At 41.2% G+C, this 22,895-nt stretch overlaps 1 long non-coding RNA gene across 3 annotated transcripts in view; it reads right to left on the reverse strand.

Annotated features, from left to right (window-relative positions):
- Positions 1 to 954: 954 nt before the first annotated feature.
- Positions 955 to 22,895, reverse strand: part of LOC121668137 — a 45,718-nt gene continuing 23,777 nt past the window's right edge. Inside the window, exons 2-5 of one of the 3 annotated variants that reach the window (XR_006017264.1) lie at positions 22,188 to 22,249; positions 11,909 to 12,076; positions 11,322 to 11,440; positions 955 to 3,076 (exon numbers count right to left, since the gene is read on the reverse strand). This is a non-coding gene — a long non-coding RNA (uncharacterized LOC121668137). Of the gene's footprint in view, positions 3,077 to 11,312; positions 11,441 to 11,908; positions 12,077 to 22,187; positions 22,250 to 22,895 lie in introns of all 3 variants that reach the window. The other 2 variants (XR_006017262.1, XR_006017263.1) reach the window with 2 other exon arrangements.

Below are 22,895 nucleotides of genomic sequence, written 5' to 3' on the forward strand. Positions count from 1 at the left end.
GGGACAGTAATGAGTTTCATGAAGCCTTATTCATGCCAAACTGCTACAGATAATGAATGATTCAGAGAGGGAGAAAAGGATATGGGGCAGCATCCAGAAGCTGGGGATGTTAAACCACCAGTGCCTGTTTGCAAAGTTCAGACAAAAAAACATTCCCTAGCACTTCAGCTTCACCTTGCAGGGCACCAAACTCACTCCAGCACGTGTGTACAGGGGGGAGTTCAGCTCTGCTCTGCACTGGGGCGGCCTCATCTCGACTCCTGGGGGCAGTTTTGGGTGCCACAGTATAGAAAAGACATTAATGTATTAGAGAATGTCCGAAGGAGGCCATGAGGATGGTGAAGGGTCTGGAGGGGAAGCCTTGTGAGGAGAAGCTGAAGTCTCTGAGTTTGTTCAGCCTGGAGAAGAGAAGACTGAGGGGAGACCTCATTGTGGTCTTCAATATCCTCACAAAGGGAAGAGGAGGGACGGACACTGAGCTCTTCACCAGTGACAGGACTTGAGGAAATGGTCTGAAGAGAAAAAAAGAGTATCCTATCCCAGAAATGGTTTGTTAAGAGCAGAGCAGATACATTTTAACCTGCTGTGCATTTGCATTCTCATTTGGACCCTAAATTCTGAACTCAGGCACGTTCAGCAGAGGGAAGCCTGTTAAGGTATAGCACCTACACAAAGGCAAGCAGTAATGACTGGTAGCCAGTAGCAAATTGACTTTAAAACAAAAATCCTATCCCTGCACCTCTTGAAAGAATTATCCCTCCTATGCTGTACTAGTTTGAAAACAAACCAGTGGGAGGCACCAAGTCGGAATAACAATTTAATGGGGAAATCAAAAAAATAAAGGCAGAAAACACTGGGTTAAACTGACAGAGTCAGGATACAACCTGACACCCTGTTAGTCAGGGTGGTGGTGGCAGTCCTCCTGAAGTGATGGATGTGGTTCTGTTGAAGCAGTGATCCTGTAGAAAGGGGTTGCTCTTCCTCAGAAGGTCCAGTGGTGGCTGTGTAGCTCCTGTCCTCTGGAAATCCACTGGGAAGGTTGTTTCTAGTGTTTGGAATCTCAGATTATATCCAGGATGGAATGCTTGGTTCCTCCCTCTGGGTGGAGCATCTCACAACGGGATGATGAGTCATTAAGCAAGGCGTTGATGGGCTCATTAACAGAAGATAGTCTGGAGGGAGGAGGCAAGGAAACACTGCCCCACCTGGTTTCAACAGCTCATGAGGATGGTAATAGAATACACTGCAACCCAGGACATATGGCTAGAACAGGCAAATTGTTTTGCCTCCTTTCCTTTTGTTTTGTGGAGTTTTTCACCAAACCATGTACAGTGGCATATTTATGGTGTGAAACATATCTGGCAAAAATCATCTTTTCAACAGAAAGTACCGCATTCTAAAATGTCCAGGTACTTCCCAGAGCTGCTGTCACATGGTAACTGCCATGGGCTGGATGAACACTAGGAATGAATAAATTCATGATCCAGATCTGTAACATTTGTGGTTTTGAGTATGTGTTGCAATATAAAAAAGGTTTTCATAGCAGTCAGAATCAATGAAAACAGGTAAGGCAGAGATGCAGAAAATGTTCTGAAAGAGGGGTCAGAGTTAATGGTCTCAGCTTCACGTCAGAGAAATGTCATAAATCCTCCACCACACCTGCAGCTGGCACTGCTATAAACTGAGAACCAGAATGGGGAAAGGGTAAACAAAACATGGATTGTACTGTCTGGTGTGACAAGCACAATACTCCTCCCAGGATTATGCCACAGATTCTATGACAACAATAAGAACTAAGCTATTTATAACTTTGAAAACAAGCCTTTGTCTTAATGCCACAGTTTGCATTCATGGGCCAAGGACAAATTCAGAAAGATTTGCAAGTAGGTACCTCAGGTGTTTAAAGGATTAGGTGTGCTTTGTTTCATGTAGGAGCTGCAATGTGACAATGTCTGTGAAAAGTGGCCTTTTCCAGGATGGGAATGCCAGCAGTGCTGGGTGCACTGAGCAGTGGTGGATGTGAAGCCTGGAGCACAGGAAGAATGATCAGTTTTGAAGTGCTTGTTGTGCAGCAGGGAAACACTTACTGATCCAGAACATTAAAATACTCATAGCCTGTGCCCCTTCCCTTCAAGCACCACACAAATTTAATAAAGAAGGAGCTTGGTGAGTCTGTCATTTCTCACTTTCTGTATGGCCTGCAGACAGCAGGTGCGCTTTGACATTAGCATCACACCCATCCATGAGAAAGGAAGGATTTCCTTGGATGTACACACATTGATTCAAAGAATGAAATTAATGTCTTAGATTTTAACAAGCTGGAAGTTTCAGTGCCATCTTCAGTCCTTCACAATATCCATTCTATCCTCAATAAGCAACTCTCACTCTCTCAAAATTATGTCTGTCTACCCAGGTTTAGAGCTCTTGCATATCCCTCAAAATCCAAGCATGGTTTGCAAGCTGTCTGACCTGAAACTGTTAGTGGCATTAAGAACCACTGATATTCACTCCCCTGGGCATTTTCACATATTTCTTCCCAACATCTTTCTTTGCCCAGCCAAACACGATAGTTTTTTATCCACAGTGACACAATTTCCAGCAGCAAGACCCCATCACTTGCCCTTTGCCTTGGTCCCATCACCTTCTCTGTGTAAGCTCCCACATTCCCACAGCTGGGAGGTGAGCTTAAGCCAATTAAACATCCAAATATCTCAACTGATTTTTCAAATTTTTCATTACTCTGCACAGTATACATAGCACAAAAGATGAGGCCAGCACAAGGAAAGCAACAGAAATGAAGTAGTTGGGGCTAAACTCTTTCAGCCCAGAGAAATTACAACAAAGACGTGGGACAGTGTGGCCTAAATATTTAATGACAGCAAATAATATATAAATTGAGGTCTTGTGATTGGACAATGTTAAGTTCTCACCTGTGGAAATGGTATCTCCAATAACATCAGGAAAGTAAAAGATCTTTGCTTTAGTAATAGAATAGATGGCAAAAGATGCAGCTCTTCACACACCGTGGTCTTCTGACAGTTTCACTGGTGATGTCTTTGCAAAGGCACAAGAGAATCTGGCAGATTTTTTAAATATAGTAGAATAGGGCTTCTTATGTTTGATATTCAGTGAAAAGGAACAATTATATTATTCATAGTGTACAGAGAGTCAGCTTAGGACAGACAGAGCAGTCGAGTGAAGAGGCAGAACAGAAGAGGGTTTAAAAACAACTCTCTCTAAAGATGCATTTTGATGTAGTGAAATGAGACACATTCAGAATTCATAATCATTGAATCACAGAATACTTTGTGCTGGAAGGGACCTTTAAAGCTCATCCAGCCTGACACCCCTGCAATGAGCAGGGACATCTTCAATTGGATCAGGTTGCTCAGAGCCCCATCCAACCTGGCCTTGAATGTTTTCCAGGGATGGGGCATCCACCACCTCTCTGTGCCACCTGTGGCAGTGTTTCACCACCCTCCTTGTTCAAAACTTCCCTTGTTCTGTCACTACAGGCCCTAATTAAAAGTCTGTCCCCATTGTCCTTATAAGCCCCCTTTAAGTATTGAAAGCTGCAATAAGGTCTCCCAAGAGCCTTCTCTTCTCCAGGCTGAACAACCCCAACCCTCGCATTTTTTTTCCTCCAGGTTTGCTTCAACACTGAGACAAATACGGGTTTTTTATTGCAAATAGCAGTAGGTTTTCATTCAAGAAGGTAGGGGCTGGATTTCAAGACAAAGACTGTTAAAAATAAGAACTTTTTTTTTTTTTTTTTGGTTGAAACTATTTCTGTTGTGTAAAAAGCCTAGTCTTTATTTGAGAACAAAAAGCATTTAGCTGAAAAATCTCCCATTGTTTCTAAGTCTGACACAACTGGAACAGCAGACATCTATTCCATCATTCACTAAATACTGGCAAATGCAGCCAGCAAAAGGCCAAATACTCTCAGAGATTCAGCAATGTCTCTGTAGGCCCTCAAATCCTTCCCAGGGAGCTGTGCCTTTGCAAACAACTCAGGCATTTCTGCAACCTTCTCTGCAGCCCAGGGGAAATAAAAAGACACCAATCACATGGGACTGGCCTCTAACATTGGTCTTTTGTTCTTCTGCCTGCTTATGTTTTAAAAGCAGTGGTTGTCCTCCCTGTACCTGTTGTGAGCGTCAGAGGCAGTGAGCCTCTGCCCCATCTCCTGCTGCAAGGCAGGACAAGGAGACAAAAAACCCCGGGGGAATGTTGTGAGGGGAAAGTGGCTTCCCCCTGCCAGCACATCCCATCCAACAGCTTGTTTGAATTCCGCAGTGCCTTTTCCATCTTGGCCTTCATTAGCTTTGGCGTGTCCCCTGAACCCCTTGGAGGTCTTTAATACACTCAGCTGTGCCACTCAGCTGTGGCAACCTTTTCACTGGGATTCCAACCCCCTGTCCCTCCTACCACAGTCTGCAAATATTTTTAGACGATATTTAATTAGAAGTCTGAGCTCTGTGCTCACCAGAAATACAAGTCAAATAATACTGATCTGCTTCACAGGAACTTCTTTTCACTACTGAACAAAATCAAATGCGAGAGCTTCCCGAGTCCCTGTTACACCCATGGAAGTCAGCAGCCTTCTGTAGTTAAAAGCAATCCAACATATTTCAGGGGCGATAAAGTGCTTCTTTCTTTCTTGTTCTGATAGTCTAGGAGCATATCCATGTGCAATATCTGCCTATTGGATTAAATGTTTAACATGCATTAAATATTACTGAAGGAGCAAACACTGCACTCTGGCACTTGCTGACTTTTCCTCAGTGTTTTTCTTGCCTTGCCTTTCTTTGTTAGAGTTCAATCAGCAGGCTGTACCCCCAGCCTTTCTTTTCTAGAAAATAATCAGCCAAAAATTAGTTTTTACACAGTGGAGATAAACAGGATCAACCTCAGCGAGAAGACTACATCCCATGAAATTAAACTTGCTTCAGGCTTTTAAGGTATTGTAGCAGCAAATTTTTAAGTGTTGGTACAGCAAATGATCTGCCAAGCAGGGAGCTGCTGACACACAGGGCCACTTGGAAGCAGCATCTCAATGCAGCTTGTATTAAATTCCCTAGTTTCTCAGATTTTTGTCTCAGGAGCACATTTTAAAGTAATTAGTTAATGAACTTGAAAGGAAAGAGAAACCAGGTAATTCTAGAATCATATTTACCATTAAATTTAGCATTTCTTCAGAAAAATATAATTTTCCTGAATCGACTTACACCCTGGTTAGCTCATTACAAACTTAGAATCTCATTTTAGCTTGAAAAATCAAACTTACTGAGCCAAGCCAATAAATAATGCTGTTCCATACGGGCAATAAATAACCAATTTAGCTGCTTTCCAAATCCATTTACAAGTAATCATGCAGACATTAAGCAGCTTTATAACTGATACCTAATGGCTACATAATAATATATTTATTAGAGCTAATAATTCCTGTTCTGCTGGTAAATGGACGAGCATGGTTCATCACCATTGCTAATGGGCTCTTCATGAAGTGAGAGGGAGGCTGTCAGGGAGTGACTGGCACACCCCATGAGCAAGGCTGCTTTCATGCACTCTGATTCCTGGAGAGTAATGCTCAGACACAGATGGCAGGTGCCTGTCATGTCATGTTGTGACAGATTCATTCTCCCAAGTTTTGTCTGAAGAGTGCAGTGACTGCAGCAGGCTGGAACATGGAGGAAACTGGAAAGCTTTAAAAAAAGAGTACAAAAATAAAGTATTTATCCATCTTGAAAACCCTTTATGCCACTAGAAATGTGCAAAATTAGCTTTCAGCTGTCAATTAAAGCAATTCAGCTTGCTGTTACTATTGGCTAAGAAATTGTTTGTGTTCCAGCACTGACACCAAGCAGGAGAAAAGAGATTCTGAAACTCCCTTTGTGTTCCTCAGGCTGTGTTTCCCCCTAGACTCTGCAGAGGCTTAGTTAGCCCCAGCTCATACTTTGCTCCTCAGAACCCCTTTCCAAGCCCTGGGAAACAGCTGTAGCACAGTGCATTCCAGCTACAACCCTTAAACTATTATTTTTCCTACACTGCCATATGTTCCTCATGTCAGGGCTAGAATTAGGGCTGGTGTGGGCCATCACATGAGTTATCCTCCTCAGTCTTTGAAAAACAGCCAAGGGCAAAGATACATCTTAAGCTGTTTCCTCTCTCTAAGGTCCCTTTCAAACTGCTAGAGCTGGGGATTTTGCATACAAGTCTTTCTGTTTAATTTCTAGAGAATGTTCCTTGGTATTGATTGTGTCAAGATCTCATTTTCCCCCTGCTGCTTCCTAAAACTCCCTAAAAATGCTCAAAAACTGCCCCCACTTAAGCTTCTCTTCATTTATCACAAAGTGAAATAAGCATTTTTAAAACAAAATTCACAGACTTGTGGGCATTTGACTAATACATTGAATGTAAAGAACAGAGATGGGAAGATGGATTTTTGCCTGCTATCCTCTGCTGTTTCAGCTGTGTGCACTCCAAGCAGAGCCTGTGACAGCCCTCCATGACACCAGTGCAGTACATGACTGATACCCTGGTCCCAGGCTTGCTGAGCCACCAGGCTGAGAGCAAGAAAAATGACTCAGCATCCTCTGATGCCTCATGGAACCACCTCTGGTGACTGTGAAGGGAATGATCACAGTTTCTACTGACAAGGCATAGAGAAGATATGAGAAAGAAACAATCCTGCATCAGTGCCAATAGCAATAGAGATGGCTTGCTTAATCTGCCAGTAGCCTGGGGTAGGGAATGTCACTGGAAGCTCACCTTAATAACATTGCATTTGGAGGCAAAGCCCTGTCATTCAGCAGCCTCATTTATGGTGTCATATCTCTAATCTAACGCTGAAGAAAAGCTTTATTAAAAGTAACTGACAATATCATTCCCCTCCTTGTCACCATCCTAGCCTGAGACCCTGCCTGTTACAAACACGCTGACATCATCTCACTTGGGACACCGTTTCCTAAGGAAGAAAACTGCCCCAGTGCTGCCCACACCTCTCCTTCCCCTGACTGTCTCTGAGCAACGACTCATAAGAACAACAGCATCAAGCCAAAATGTAGAATTTAAGTCCTGTTTATTCATTGCTCAAACAACCCCCAGGGAGGGGCTATAGCTCAGGGGTTAGCTCGGGCTCATACCCTCCCTGCACCCAGGCTGGGCTCTCTGGCTGTTGCCCAGATGGATTTTGATATGGAGCTGACCTATGTCCTCCTGTCCTCATTGGCTTGGGGCACAAATCTAAGAAATTCAGTGAAGAAAGATATCCTCGATGTTCCTTCCTGCCTTGGGAAGGCAAGTAGGAGGAAATGTTCCCTGTCCCTTCTTTTTCCCAGATAAAAGAAAAGTAGGATTTTGGCTTCACAGTCTTTACTAGTCAATGCCATTATGGATCAGGAAAGCAGCTTTCCTAGGGCAGGACATGGGTTTGCCCTCACTGCTCAGGCTAACCTGATTTTGAGCTGAGCATGGCACAACTGAGCTGGTTTTGATGGGAGATCTGCCCAAGTGAAGAAGCTGTCTAAGCTGAAGTAGAATGAGGCCTTGGTTTACACATTCAATTTATTTGAAGCTACTTTTTAATTAACAGTGATTAAAAATTAACAGTGATTAAAATATCAGAAGCTTTTAAATAAAAAATACACTTACATTAGCACTAATAAATATAGCTGACAGATGAACAAGGAAGAATATGAGCTGCATGGCAGACAAGGACCTCTCCAAGTCCAAAATTTCTGTGATGTGATAGTAAGATGGTGGTTTGTGACTAGCTTGTATTTTAAATAAAAGACTCCCTTTTTGTTTTAAAGAACAGTGCTTCTTTAAAGGTGATTCCAGAGTCTCTCACCAGAAATGTGTTTCTTACGAGCTGAATTAATTTTTGCTGACCTTAACAAATAGCCATCAGTCACCCAAAACGTGTCCCCCAGAGAATCAAACAGCCAGCAAAACTTCACATAGCTCTAGAATTTATGTGTTTGAAGGATGCATTAAGTATTTCAAACAATTTCTAGGATGTTTTAGACCATAAACTCTGCTTTCAACTATCATAGATCATTGGCTCTGCTTTACAAGAAACATTGTTTTACAGGTTTATAACTTGCCTATAACAGTGTGCTCCAGGCTAAAGCTCAGTAGAAAAAGGTCTCAGCTAAAGGGTAATTTTTTTTTCATTACAACTTTTTCCTACTTTGTTTAGCTTTTAAGATTAGAGCTTCCTCCAAAACTCCCCTTTCACTGTAGAATTATCACCAATACTGGGGGTTGATTTATACTCTAAACTGCAGGGAAGGGAAAGGTATTCCAAATTTAGAAAAAACACCACAAAACCATCAGCAAATGAACACCCCAAAAATGCTGGAATTATGAGGTTTTACATGGTCAAGGTTTTAGGGTTTTAAGGTAATGTACTGGAACACATTCTTAAAAGAGCTGTGACTTAGTGTGCACATCAGAGCATACAAAAGCATGTAACATAATCAGTGTATTACCATTCCAGACTGTGACATCCATAACAGAGTGCTCCATCAATGCACCTCTGCATTGTTGACAGTTTGCAGTTCCTCAAGACGTGGAAAGCAACCAGCTAAAGCTGTTTGGTCTGTTCATTTCATCCAATGCAAAGTTTCGGGGTCATCCCAGTGAGCGCCGCTTGGGCAAGCTCAGAACTAATTTAACATTCTGAGAAGCAGGAGCCATTGAGCCTAATGATAATCAGTGACCAGGGCAAGCAGAGTTCAGCAACTTGAGCTCAGTTTCATATTCAATTATTTGGCTCATAAAAGCCAAACAGGTGTTAATGCCTAGGGAACTATAGCAATTATTAATATAAAATTATACGAAACTACCATAAAAAGACAGCATTGGGATTTGTTGGGTTTTTTCCCTAGCAACTGCAGAAGGGATATCGTTGGGAAAAGTAGACATAAGCTTTTTCCCCAGTCTTGTACAGAGTGAGTGAAATTGCTGTATTTTTGCTCAGTTTCTGGACAAGATGAAGCACCACTGTTGGTTAGAGGGTACTACAGGGGAAGAACACTCAGTGGAGAACATTTGTGTCCGGGACCCTGGGCAGCCCCAGCTCATACCCTGGTTATAACACCACATCCATATCCATTTACATGAGAGGCCTTTGGGGCTTACTGTTCTTTTACTGCCTGGTTGTTCTAGGCATACAGGGTAGAGCTGCACTTCCTAGGAACATCAGAGATGTTGCTTCTACATTTAAGACACCCAAAGAAAACAATTCTGTTTCTAATGGTTATATAAATACTTCAAATACTGGAAGTACTTGGGCTTTCTGCCCTAAAAGCCTTACAAGGTTATTTTATGCTTCTTTCAGAATCATGTGGTCACAGGTGCTACACGTACAAGCTGCTATTTATATCCCCTACAGTAGTATTTCCCTGATGTTTACTACTGGCCCTGAAAGGCTTGGCAGCCCATCATACACCACCACCATGAGCTGGGGGTGTTCAGCCTGGAGAAGAACACATTCCAGGGAAACCTTGCAACACCTTCCAGTGCTAAAAGGGGCTACAAGGGAGCTGGAGAGGGACTTCTGAAAAGGGCAGGTAGTGGTAGAACTAGGAGGGATGGCTTCAAACTGAGAGGGCAGGGTTAGTTTGGATATTAGGAAGAAATTCTTCCCTGTGAGGGTGGTGAGGCACTGGCACAGGTTGTCCAGAGAAATTGTGGATGCCCCATTCCTGGAAGTATTCACAGCCAGGTTGGAGGGGGCTCTGAGCAATCTGGTCTAGTGAAAAGTGTCCCTGCCCACAGCAGTGTCTTGGAACTAGATGAGATTTAAGGTCCCTTCCAACCCAAACCATTCCATGAAACAATTCTGTGATCATTTAAGTATTAGCTAGAGATACAGAACAGCAATATGTTCCCATACATCAGTGACAGAGTACTTACGCCTTGTCGGATCAGCAATATTATGGAGACCATTGTGTACATCTAATTTTGCCCAGTACAGTCCAAAAAACCCACAATCAAAACAGAATATGCCACAAAATCCTGTGGATAGTGTGCAAATAAAATACATAACTTTATTTAAAACTTTCTGCAGATCCATGTGATATTAACCTGCAAAACAGCACTAGTGATGCTCCTTTTACTTTTTATATAGCCATCAAGCTTTAAGTTAATAATTATTAAAATGAACATATCAACTAAACCAATGTATTTATTGTCTATTAGTTGCTATCCACACATGAAGGGCAACAGTGATGATTTCACAAGTGGCATGTGCCACACCAGGCAGTACCTCAGGATTTACATGAAGAGGTCAACTTTGTCTTGAGGTGGTCAAGAATTATAGAAAAAATATTAGAAGTTGAAGACTACTGAAGTAAGGAAGAAGTTAGGATTTTCAGTGGCAATCCAACTTCACTCAGAAGAGTGAAATTCACTGGTGATTAAGCCTTGTTCTGCTTAGTGAGGAGGACATAATTCTAATCACTGGGATGAAGTCAAGCCAAAACAGCTCAGCCCCACCATAGGTGAGAAGCACTTATTTGATGGTCTGTCAGAGGGAGTTCTACAGAACCACTGCTCCCCCAACTGCAGGGCTGAGAGGATGAAGGTGCCCAGAGTGAAATACACCCTTTGTGCCTAATTCAATTTCTAAATCTCATCAGGAATGGGATACAAGCACAGGCTCTATTCGTACCACCGTGAGCTGAAACAGACACTAAAAGAAATGACTCATAGCAGAGACTCAAGGACCTGGGAGAGGTTGTAATACTGTATCTAATTTTGGAAACACTTCATGATTTGTATCCTCTTTCAATGCCAATGGAAATAATGAAAGTTAATACCAGGTGCACCAGTGAGTCCTGGCAGTTCTGACCTTTAGGAGAGCGAACTTGGATTTACAGATGACAAGATTCATTGCAAGCACATCACACCACACTGAGCTGCTGACTTTCAGGCTTGCTAAGATTTACTGTAATACCCCAGCCCATACACCAATATTTCAGCACCCACAGGAAGGGAAGTTATACTAGCAAATACCCTTGTCTGCAATGTTCACCAGTAATTCCTGAGACCTATCATGTTAACCAACTTGATGTAAACTTGTCATATTTTTCCTCATAGGACTCGTCAGCATTACACATTGCAAATCTAATACTGAGGCTTTTTCATTGCACACAAACATAGAAGAAATATGAACATAAGGCAAAAGTGGACCACCTGATTATAAAGTCCAGTGCAATTAAAGACTTCTGGAAAGCAAAATTAATTTAAGCACTAATTGAGGAACTTGGTTTTTGGTGCTTCTTTTTGAAGGCGCTTACCTAACTCACCTGTCCACACCTCTTGTAATTCTCCTTTCCTCATAAAAGTTAAAAATAAATCCTGGAGGCATCCCATTTGTGAGTTGAGACATCAGCTTTCACCACACACCTAAAGTGTATTTGTGTACCTGCAGGTGTACATAAAGCAAGCCTTCATTTAGGAATTAGTTATTATGTGCACATAGACATAGAGGATTCTGATTGACTTCTGCAATCAATATGAACAATAAATTAGCTCTAGGCTGGATAAGCAATGCAGCACATTGAACCAGACTTCTCTGAGGCAGTTTGAGAACTTTATCTCTCTCCATTCTATTTTAAAAGCTGTTGTTCTAGCTCTCCTAGCTTCATCTCTGGCCTTTCTGGGACCTGGAGATGGAGAGATGCTTCAATTTCTGGGATTTTGGTTTTTTTTAGTCCCATAAAATACTGTGTTTTTCTTGACATGTGTGGACATGATGGAAAGAAGATAGATTACAAAAGAGAAATGACCCCTTTCTGCCTGCCCTCAAAACCCCTTTCTGGTTCCTGAAAACAAAACAGTTGGACAATTACACCCAAGTCAATACATTGTGCTGCTGTTCCTCTGTGTTTACCATGTATTTGATGCAGTAAATCCTGGCCACTGGCTCCTGACACCCACAGAGGTTAACTGAGAAGCCTTCCTTGCTTGCCTGTACACAGAATGTTTTTCCAGCATTCGGTATCCAGAGAATCCTTCGCTGCCTGTACTCTGATCCAATGGGAAGTTCTTCACACATTTCCTGAGTAGAGAGAAAACCCATTTCAGTAAAAAAAAAAAAGACTGTTTAAGTTTCAGTAGTGCAGTGCCACAGCAAAAAGTTTTTCTGCCTTCATAATATATCACTGTAATGTTTTATTTACAACAGAATTTGTTCCAAAGACTACTGACTAAAATACGCTCTAGGCTAAGGTCATAAATTTTCAGATCTCACCCAATGAGTTTTAAGATGTTAAGTACATTAAATTTTTAATTGAAAAGTAACTCAACTGCAATGTCGTAACTTGAAAAGTCCAGAAACCTTATGGAGTCCAGCCTGCATTCACTTACACTAAAAACTGAGCACTACCTGTTTCTATACATGTCTGAATTTGCCTCCAGCTACTCTCACACTTCTCTTTTCTTCCAGTTAGGTAAATTCACTCTCAGAGTAAACCTGAAAGAAGTCCCAGAACAGCATGTAGCCTCTGAACTCCCAGGGCCAGGGGCCTCCCACTGCCTTTAATACCCTTTGAATCAGATCCTGGAAGAGCCTTTGTTCATAGATAACTTCATTTGCCACAGAGTGGCCCATAGGCCTCTAGAACCAAAGCTCTATTAAACAATCAAACCCCCCACCCCCAACTTAATTGTCACATTTATAAGGGATATATTTTTTCATATATTAAGACCTTTTAAAAATAATTCCTAAGTTTTTTTTTTAAAGCCAATTTATATCACTTCCAATACTAAGTCAATATACATGTAACAATAACATACACTGGCTTTTAATCAACGAAATATTTAATAAGCATGGTCCTAACTTTATCCCAGAAGCCTGAAACTGTTTTAATGAATCAAATCTAGAGTTAATCTGAACCAAACTTTATTCAAGGGTTTACCATAATGATAGTGCTATGAACAATCTTTGGGTATATAAGATGCAGAAAAAGTTTTTGTTACCTTTAACTGATATTTGCCTGGTTTTGCACTGTAAAAATATTCTCACAATGCCATGGCCCCTCAGCTCTAGAACAGTGAGGAAACATTCCTGTAACAGTACCTCCAGAAGGGAATGAATAATGCTCAGCATTTAATAACTTCCACCATTTAATAAATAATGGATAACACTTAATCCCAATTTGAATGCTTCACAGAAAAATCTCATGGGAGCCCCAGTTTGATCCTGTTCTTTAAGGAGCAGAACCTGCTCCTTGGAGATGAGTTTGTTCCTTGATATGTCTCTCTGACTACAGGTGGCCAGGAATAGTCTCTGTACTAACTGTACTGTGCTGTTTGCACTCAGGTACAAAAATAACACTGCTTAGTCTAGGCCAGCATACAGCTCGTTTGTATTTTACCTCAAATCAAGCCCGTGAAAAATAAAGAATGCTGTTCTCACAAGCCACTCCACCTTCCCTTTGTCTTGTTCCATGAGATCAGTTGGCAAGTAGAAGTTGCTACAAATATAGGCCACAGCACAACCTTATTTTCTCCCCTTCATAGTAACTTAGAGAAAAAAAAAGCAATGGCCCACAGAGGTCTTATTAATTTCCTTTATTGATTGAAACATAAGATACAAGGCGCCTCACAGAGGCCCCTGAGCCACACAACAAAGATGCAAGGACCAGCAATGAGAAACACTAAGTAATGAAACAAAAGAAATTATGAAAAGTAAAGCTAAAGATCAATATGCTGTTTTTCTGAAAGACTGTGCTCAGCTTTAAAAACAGAGTCATTTGTGCTGAATGTTTAATTAGCTATAGATTGCTAAAGAAGGATTCCAGACCATCTGGAGTCTATTCTGTAAGTTGATCTGGAAACCTCTAGCTCAAAAATAGTCCCTGTGGGAAGGCACAAACATACATACCACAACCTCATCAGCAAGTTTCTGGAATATATTTTAGATAAAAATATGCCATCTTTATGTCCTGGGAAACCTGAGACGAAAAATAAAAGAACCCCAATACCAAAGTACTAGAAACAATTGGAGAAGCAAGGTATCATTTCTTAAAGGAGCAACAAGACAGAGGTTAATACCAAAAAAGCGTGATGAGCAGCTTTAGCTTCTAAACATTAAAAGATGCAATTATTCAACAATGTTAGATAATCACCCAGATGATAAATATACACCTGCTTACAGGGAACTTAAAAATCTAGCAGAGGAGCAGGAGCCCCCATTGCACTGGGAGGATAGGGAAACTGAAGCATCGCACAGAAACTGAACAAAAGTTGTCTTAAAATAGAACTTGGAATGATGCCATAGTTAATAGCTATAAATACAGAACATGCTGATGTTTTAAACATGGTTTTTAAATACAGCTTTAACCAGAATGGAAAGGCAAGCCTTGACAAAGACTTCAGTCACCATCAGCAGTACAAAGAAAACTGAAATAATTCTAGACAGTGCCTAGTGAAAGATTTTTATTTTGCTATTTAAATCAGGTTGGATCAGACCAAAAGGCTTCCTCCCTGTTTCTGTACCAAGAACAGAAAAATTAGCAGGTGTGTCTTGGAATGAGAAACCAGTCTATATACAATACTTGAATTACAGTCCAATGGTGCAGCATCTCCAAGGGCAAACAGCAAATAATGTTCTGGAGATAGCGGGAGAGGTCCTTACTAAGCAGTTGACAATCAGCCTGCATAACAGATCTTTGCCCCTAAGAATCAGAGCAAACCTTTCCAGAGTGTATTTCCTGGTTTTTAACAAAGATGGTATCCTAGGAATCTAAAGAATGGGACTAGAATCAGAATTTGGTTCATTTTGACATCAGGAAGGGTTTCCACAACGAAAGTTCATGAAAAAGAAAAGCTATACAATATGAACTGCCTGAGTATTTAAAAAACAAGATGCAGTCTGGAAGTCATAAATGTATCTCCAAACTGGCCATGACTGAGCAATACAATCAGGGAGGAATTGCCAGAGGCAGTTCTAGGCAAACTTTCCATCCTCTCTTTCCCATCAAACACAGCCTGTGCTCACAGCATAAGATCCAGGTGTGGGGACATATTTTCCCATTCAGACAGGGACTCCATCTGGCTCTGCACATGGTGACAAAGAGTATGTCAAGCATGAAAAACATTTCCTGATAACCCCAGGTATGTTGTGAAGTACAAATGTGATATTTGGAGCTCTTCAAGAACTAGGAGAACTGCTTCTAGTGCAACCTCAAAGAAAAATGTCAGGAAAACAAAAAAAAAAAACCTACAAAAAAAAAAGGGAGCCTTAGGTCATTGGCTTCTTGACTCACTTTTGAATCTCGGGAGAAATGGTTTGATGATTTTAGAATTTATGCATCTCTCTATACATATTACCATTTTAGCAAGCTAAATTGATATAATCATATGGCTTAAAGCTAAAGTGGCACTAGCAAAATCTGCTAAGACAGTAAAATAGAAACCCCCAAACATTTATCTCAGAGTGTTCCCAGACATTTTCTCCAGCCATATAATTTTTTTCTCTAAACATTTTTTAATAGATTTCCTGTGCTTACAATGGATCTGCTTTTGAAAAACCTCAGACTCTGCAAATACATGTTCTTTTCCAAAAGAAAGAAAAATAGACACCAAAACTCATCACCCAAGTAACAGAATGTAAAATGTAGATGCAAAAGTATGAGATAAACAATACTATTTCACTTGTTTACCCTCATCTCTCTAGTTTGTTTTTTCATTATACAAATCACAAACAAGAAAAGACACTGTGACAAATCCAGCAACTGGGAACAACTTCCAAACACCCCGTGCTCGGAAACAGTCAATCACTTGACAGAGACCAGGCATAGGATATTTACTTTTTATTCCTACCAGATGAAACTGAGCTTCCACCTAAAACTGTGTCCGTGCTTAGGAAGCTGGGTGAAAATATCCCTGCTTTAAAAAGGTGAATGAAATTTACTGCTGCCACTTGTGAATTCAAACACTTAAAATCATCCATTAAGGTGTATTTGAGCATACAAAAATGTCCTCAGCATTCATTAGGTTCTATTAAATTTTATCTGTTTGCAAATGCATCTCTGTGGCTTCTGCAGCTCTGACATGCCCTGGAAAGGGTGGCAACACTCCCATGATCCAAGCTCACGCTCCCTTTTGCTGTAATAAAAACAATGGACAGGCAGCCACAAAATGCAGATATCATCCTGCCATAGCTTCCAGTGATTTAGAGCACAAGAACAAAGCTCTGGGAGCATCCTTACAGCTCAGAGTATCTCGGTACTTCTGTGATAAACTCTGAGCTACCTTGGCAATGCAAAACTGCCAGGGGTTTCAGCTTCCTCTGCAGGACAGGCTGGATGTAACTTCTTACGCACCGTGGGAGAACCTCAAATAAACCAAGCTGTTTGAATCTGACCATTAAGAAAGAACATACAGGTATTTCTAGGACATGGGCTTTGGAGGGAGAAGCTGCTCCTTTGGAGGGAGTGAGAAGCTGCTCCCTTCAGCTGCAAGCATCCTGCAAACTAAGGTGCTTTTATAAAAAATGAAACGACAGTTGTTCTGTGCAATTATGTCCACACATGTCCTCAGCAGATGGCCAAGGCCTCTGTACTGGTTTAAACCTGCTACTGAATCCTCCCAGGTTCCCTTGATGGATGTGCATTCTTCCCTCTCCTTTGGCACGTTAATTTCATCACTCCCAGCAAAGGTTTTACTCAGCACTTATGGACGTGCCACAACTTGACAGCTATACAATTTACTCTCACTAACAGCAAAACAAAAGGCACTTATGTCCCATTATCCTTACCAAAGCCTGTCCTGGCCTAAGATTGTAGGAGCATTGACATTTCTATTTTGCTGCAGAGGAGCAAACTCAAAACTGACCATTTTTCCTTCTTTTAAAAGGATCTTGGTGCTTGATTTAAGGACCACTTCTCTTTTGTAAGGCAGCTGATGCAAACCAGCATTAATGACTGGTGCAGGGCATTTCCTCACAGACATCTCACACTGGTTTCTGTATGGCAAACAGCCCAAATCCTGAGTGGGACCTTTACAACTAAACAGAAGCAGCAGAGAAAACCAGACCAAGTCCTTTGCACAACATGATGATGTGGCTCAAAATGTCAGTGGAGCAGCTCTCATTTTCATCAGCAGAAAAGGTAATCTTGTGCTTTTAGCCAGAGGACAGCTACAGGATTGTGTATTCAATGGACTAAATAATCCCAACAGTACTTCTGGTTCATTCTGTACTGAGAAGGACATTTTTGCAGGAGACATCTTCCCAAATATTCTATTCACCTGGATCACTGAGGCAAAGGTGCATTTCCATTTACTGTATAACAGCAGGTAGTGAATAATCCCCCTCTTCACTCACTAGGCTCACTGTATTTTGAAATAAATTAAAATGGAACTGTGAGAACCTATCAGTCTTATAAACAGGCTTTTTCCTGTTTCAATGATAGGTAGATGAAAAGTGCATTTATCCTGGGAAAATTTACTTCTCTCACTTAATCTTAGCAGTCTCTCAATACACTTTTTTTCTTTAAGATATGATCCAAACCCTACTAAACTTAATAGAAGAGGTTTTCATTGACCTCAGCAAGCTTTGAATCAGACCTATAAATTAGAGCCTGACCCCTTTCATAGAATTTATGATCTTTACAGCCTATCCCTGCAAAATTAGGACATTGTGGACTCTGTGCTTTATGCATCTTAAAATAACTGCCAACAGATAGTGCAAACTGTGCAGTTCATTTAAGCATATCCTTGAACCCTGGTTATTTGTCTAATTTTACTCCAACTGACCCCTTGCCTCTGATTAAGCTTCCTTCATCACAGTCATTCTAGGCCACCTGTCTTGCTGTCAGGTTAGGAAGCTCAGGCATGAGAGAAAAGGAGGAACTGTTTGGCCATGTAATCTCATATTAATAATTTAAAATAGAGCTTTAGCAAGTTTTTCTTGTACCATATGAAAGGAAGTTTAAGATGAATGGTTATCAGCAGTCATCCTTGACTATTATAATATGGAGCATAGTTAATATTTAAAGAATATACACATCCATATGCAGAGAGAAAAAATGTTTGAAGTAGAACTGAATTTTTCCCTAACTCACTGCAGTTCATCCATAACCTCAATTTATGCCAGACTCAGTGATTCCATCCTCACTTCAAACTGAAGTGACCAGTCAAACATGACATACCAGCCCCTCAGCTTCACCATTCAAATACTGGTTAAAGCAAATACCCCAACAGCAACTATTTTCTCAGAGTTAAAGTTCTTGCTTTATCATCAGTTTCCAAAGAACAGAAGTCTAAAGGAAAGAGACAGATCATTAGCCTGGAAGTTCAAACTCTCAGGAGAAGAATGCTGCAATCCCAGGCTAGGTCCACCTTGAGCAGGAGCAGATGGTTCAGTACTCTAACCCTAGAATCCTAGAATATCCTGTGTTGGAAGGGACCCACAAGGATCATCAAATTCCAACTCCTGGCCCTGCACAGGACACCTCAAAAATCACCGTATGTGCATGAGAGCATTGTCCAAAGGCTTCTTGAGCTGTGTCAGGCTGGTGCTGTGACCACTGTCCTGAGGAGCCTGTTCCAGTGCCCAGCCACCCTCTGGGTGAAAAGCTTTTTCCTGATATCCAACCTAAACCTCCCCTAACACAGATTTATGCCCTTCCCTCAGGTCCTGTCACTTGTCACTACAGTGAAAAGATCAATGCCGGCCCCTCCTCTTCCCCTTGTGAGGAAGCTGGAGGCAGCAATGAGGTCTCCCCTCAGTCTCCTCCAGGCTGAACAGAACAAGTGCCTGCAGCTGTTCCTCCTATGGATTCCCCTCCAGACCCTTCACCATCCTCATGACCCTCCTTTGGACACTCTCTAACGGCTTCATGTCTTTTTTTTCTTGTGGCACCCAAAACTGCCCCCAGCACTGGAGGTGAGGCCGCCCCAGCTCAGAGCAGAGCAGGACAGTCCCTCCCTTGCCTGGACAATGATGCTGTGCCTGATGCCCCCAGGACAGGGGACACCCCTGTGCCCTCACATGACCCTGGCAGCCCTTTAGGGGAAACAAGCTAACAAAACCAAAACAACCCCCCTGTGAATCACCTAGCTCAGCCTTCTCCCCTTTGCAGCTCCCTCTGGCAATAAGCAAATTCCTCTTCCACCTGCACCTCCCAGCTATAGGGTTCAGTGCCAAGAGAAAAGGTGTGTGGCTGAGGAAACATCATGTCCTGTTTACAGACAACCAGTCAGTGCCAGATGTCTGACTCCAAACTAGAAGAGAGAATGTTAAACCACATTCCAGTAACTCACAGGCAACTCTACAATGGAATATCCTTACTGAATAAAAGGATTACAGCCCATTGTCACAGCTGTAAAGACACTCAGAAAGAGGTGTTCTGATTTAGCAGCATTTTAAACACTCTGTATGGAGGCCTAAGTGAATCCACAAACATCGAGGTGGTGAGAAGTCAAAGGCAGCACACTCCTATCAGCATTTCTGCAGTTACAGAGACTGGTGCATTAGCAGGAAGCCTGTGTGGCACTCATACTATATCCTCAGACAGTTTGGTAGCACTGTCATCCAACCAAGCTTTGTACCATTAATATCATGTCATTCTTGGGGGAAAATATGGACAAAATTTTTCAAAAGTCACAGCTACTGAAAGAGACAAAGAACAGTTAAGTATTTCTTATTTAAGAAGCTGTTTGACTGGTATATTTAATCAGTCACCCTATAGGATAAATTTCTATTTGGAAAATAAAATGCTTTACTGGACCCCAGTTGACACAATAAGAGAATTCAGGTTTTATTTATAGCTACTTGCAAATTACTGACAAATCAGGGTGACTTTGTTGTTCTTTGATACTCTGCTTCACCACAACTGCAGAGGTTTTCAGTGTTTTGAACCTCAAAGTTTCCAGAGGGTTGCAGAGAGTTTCTGTATTGGAGGCTCCCTTTTGGTGCCTCTAGGTTTTCCACAATGTTTCCTAACAAATAGATCTGATTTTAATTAAGGGAGGTAAAGAAACAGAGCAGATGCTCTATAGTTACACAGGTCCCTGGTCAAATCCTGTGTCAGAGGAAACCCAGTGGCAACAAAACATTGGTTTAACATTAAGCAGCGCACAAGCAGAATTATACAGAGGGGGCGAAACACTCCTGGTTCACAGGGGTTTGTGATGCATTTTGATTCTCCTACATCTCCTTCAGGTAAAAATACACATTTACTAAAACTCAGGGGATACCCTGAATGAATCTTCTTTCAAATATGGTTTATTATGCCTACTCTTTTGTAAGGCTCTAGTTAAGAAAGTCAAAAGTGACCTAGAAGCTGATGCACCTATTTAGCACCTGAATAACTTGTGGTTAATTACAAATATATATATGAATAACACAAGCATTGTAATAAACTGATGTACTGCTGGAATTTACACAAAAATAATTACTTAAAGCTCTCCTAGAAGTAGAACAAGAGCAGGAGAATGATCACATTGAACATAAATGTAGCCAAGTTTTCTAGGCAGTCTTGACAACTGTCTACTAGTGGGGATTTACTGCAATGTATGTATGAAATTAATCCATAATTTAACATTTATGCTAGTTACATCTGTTTACAAGTCCTACTTCCTATTTGATTGAGTAGCACAACCCTTTCCTCACATCAGCTGGGGACATCATTATTAACTGATAACAACCTCAATTTGCAAATTACTTAAATCTAATGGGGCTTTATTTCATTACCATACTGGCTGTAATTCCAGGTCAACATTCATTACTGACATAGTTCCATTTTAATGCAGACAACTATGCATTGCTGAGAAGTTATGTATAATATCCTAAATATTTTACTAGGAAAGAAATGTGCCCTTTTGCCTAGGAAAAAAGTAAGAAAAAACCCAGCACCATTTTGTATTATGTAAAGAGATGAAAACCTGAATCAGGACTTCCTTGCCTACAATCATGTAGAACACACAATTAAAGAGCTGTGTGTCCAGACAAGGTTCTATACAGCAGGACGTATTACTTCACTTACATATCTGCTTCCTCAGCTTATCAAGAGCATACTTAGCCAAAACCTATTCTTTTCTTCCCACTTTCAAGCCCTAAAGAGCCAATTACTGCAGCACGTTGTTAATCCGTTCCCAAGCTGTGCCACACAAACATTTGAGTCAGAACTCATTTTTTCCACACTGCCATGGAGTGACCAGGCAAAAGGAGGACAGCACATCCTTCCACAGATCTGTCACAAATTCTGTGATTCACCAAGTCCGAGTGACACAATATCCTGTGTAAGGAGCAGAATGACATACAAATTGTTCCTGCATCTGGAAAGATAGCAGAAAATCTACCAACAATAAACCAAAACTGAACAGCTCCCTGAAGTTCACTACTATTTGCAACTCCAGTGCATTTACAGACTGGATAGCTGCCTTCAGGACAAACTTCTGTATTTCTCTTAGGGATTAAAGTCTGTGCCTTAACCGAGAATCTGAGATGTGTCCAGCTGTTTTCCAAATTGGATTTTTGTCTGTCAGCCTGCTTCCAGCCCTAGAACAGATCAACATTACAGTTCATTGCTTCCATTTTTTTTTTCTTCCCTTGTATGGACAGCTCCTGTTTTCTACCTTTAATTGCATCTTTGTGGATTAAGGCTCTCCAGCTCAGATCCTGGTTCCTCTCTCCAAAAAGAGAAGCTCAAACCTTATCTGGTTAGTCTCTCCCACCCCAGTTATCTGAAAGCAAGAAGGCAGCAAATATAAATACAATGTGCATAAAAATCTGTTTCTAGCAGGCCCTTTTCCAAAAATTCTTTTAGGTAAGTAAAACAAGTGGAGTCGCAGAAGTTTTTCTTATATGGGTCACTGCCCATGAACTATTAGGAAGTAACCCTTCCAAATTACTTTGAATGAGCCTTGGCAAACAGTCAGGAACACTCAAAAATCTCACGCAATGCCAGAGGCTCTTTTCCATTTCCTGTATTTGGTACATTTCACACCTTCCAGAGGATGCTTATTTAAGCATAAGACTTCACTTCAAACTGATTTATCAGGAGCCAGCCATTCAGAGACTGAGACTTTAGTCCCAGAATTCTGCAACCAACAAATTATAAGCCAGGAATACTGAACTAAATAATTCACTCAGTAACAGCGTTAACTTCAGCAAATGCACAAACCCACCAGAATCCAGAGAGGAATTGTTTGCAACTCACCATGGTAACAGTGCACCGAGGCCAGTTATCAAAATTCACCTTCCTCCACTAAATGACTTCTCCTGCAGGAATAAACAGAGTATCAACAACCCCTTCCCCAGCCCCCTTTTAATTCTAATACAGATGTCATTACCATACACTTTAGAAACAGTGTGTAGGTTGTTTGTGGTATTTTGTTGGGTTTTTGTTTAGTTGGGTTTGTTTTTTTTTTTGGGGGGGGGGGGGGGGGTGTTGTTTGTTTGTTTGTTGGTTTGGTTTTGGTGGGGGGGATTGTTTGTTGGGGTTTTTTGTTTAGTTGGTTGATTGGGTTTTTTTGGTTTTTTTCCTTTTTTTAAAAATTTTTAAATTTTTATTTCTGTACTTAAAACCCTGAAGAGCTCCTTGTACAGCCCCTCTACAGATCATGAACAGGCCAAGCCTTCCCCCATTAATGCCAATAGAGGCCTTGCAATTGACTTTCAGGAGGAAGAGCAGTTTGTTGTTAAGTACAGTAATATTTGTTTCACCTTCACCCATCTTCACCTCTTAAGAGGTTTATATTTATGGGCAACAGTGTCTGCTCCTCTCACAGGGGTTTTGCAAATGCATAGCATTAACCTGTCATTTGATTTTCCACTTGAGCTGGTGTGCACAGTGAGGTAAAGAGCAGCACTGAGGTATGTTGATAATGACTCCCACAGATAAATCCATACATATTTTACATTGGAG

The sequence above is a fragment of the Corvus kubaryi genome, unplaced genomic scaffold (assembly GCF_017639235.1).
Source record: "Corvus kubaryi isolate FWS band 111438036 unplaced genomic scaffold, C.kubaryi_AGA036_p1.0 37384, whole genome shotgun sequence".
NCBI lineage: Eukaryota > Metazoa > Chordata > Aves > Passeriformes > Corvidae > Corvus > Corvus kubaryi.